Raw genomic sequence first — 1,251 nt, 5'->3', positions numbered from 1 at the left:
TATACAAACCTTATGGTAACCACAAAACCAAAACTTACAATGGATATAAAAAAATAAAGAAAAAAATAGCCAAACATAACACTACAGGAATACATCCAACTCAAAGAAAGAGAGCAAGAGAAGAATAAAGGAACAGAGAAGAACTACAAAAGCCACCAGAAAAAGAGGTAAAATGGGAATAAGTACACACCTATAAATAATTACTTAAGATGTAAGTGGTCTACATGCTCCACCTAAATGACATAGGGTGGTGGATGGGTAAAAATATATGGCCCATCTTTATGCTGCCTAGAGGAGACTCACTTCAGACCTAAAGACACATACAGGCTAAATGTGAAAGGATGGAAAAATATTTACCATGAAATGGAAACAAAAAGTAAAGGTTACATGCACCCCTATGTTTATTGCAGTATTATTTACAATAGCCAAAATATGGAAGAAACTTCAGTGTGCCCTGATCGATGATTGGATAATGAAGATGTATATATATATGCAATGGGATGTTGCCATTAAAAAAAAAAAAAAAAAAGGATGAGATGTACCTGGCAGGGGAGATACTCTGATCACAAAGTGGCTTTCCCAGGATGAGGCTTATCCATTGCACTCCAGATGTGCCGACCCCTGAGATTTCCCAAAGTGTAGGAAACTTGACTGCATAATTTATGGTAATGGGGGACTGTGTGTGCACTTTCCCTTAAAAAAAAAAAAAACAGAAGAGATTGAGATTGTGCCTTTAGTGACAACTGGATGCACCTAAGAGGGTATTATGCTAATTGTAATAAATCACACTTGAGAAAGACAAATACCCCTATGATCCCAGGCATAGTTGGATCTAAAACAAATTAAATAAACACAAAAAGCAGAATCGGACCTATAAATACAGAGAACAAACTAATGGTTACCACAAGGAGGTGGGTGGGAGGATGGACACAAAGGAGTTTAGGGGAGTAGGAGATAGAGGCTTCCAGTTATGGAATGAATAATTCACAGGAATAAAAGGCACAGCATAATGAACACAATTACTGCTACTATAATAGCATTGTATGGTGACAGATCCTAACTGTACAGGTGGTGAGCACAGCCTAATGTATAAACTCATCCAATCACTGTGCTGTATGCCTGAAACTAATGTAACGTTGTGTCAACTACACTCACATAAAAAAAGGGAGAGAGTGAGGCTATTTTGACAGATCTGAATATTGTAAAAATTTAAATATATAAAGTACTTTTGGTGATATTTGTACAGGTCTG

The 1,251-nt window shown here is 36.7% G+C and overlaps 1 non-coding gene across 1 annotated transcript; it reads left to right on the top strand.

The window, feature by feature from the left end:
- Nucleotides 1–534: 534 nt before the first annotated feature.
- On the top strand, nt 535–697 carry LOC144288169 (U1 spliceosomal RNA). Its single transcript, XR_013356152.1, has one exon. It is a non-coding gene; the product is annotated as a U1 spliceosomal RNA (small nuclear RNA).
- The last annotated feature ends 554 nt before the right edge of the window (nt 698–1,251 follow it).

This window comes from Canis aureus, chromosome 17, assembly GCF_053574225.1.
Source record: "Canis aureus isolate CA01 chromosome 17, VMU_Caureus_v.1.0, whole genome shotgun sequence".
Classification (NCBI taxonomy): Eukaryota; Metazoa; Chordata; class Mammalia; order Carnivora; family Canidae; genus Canis; species Canis aureus.
Note: the sequence above shows the minus strand (reverse complement) of the source record. Positions and strands in the feature narration are given on the sequence as shown.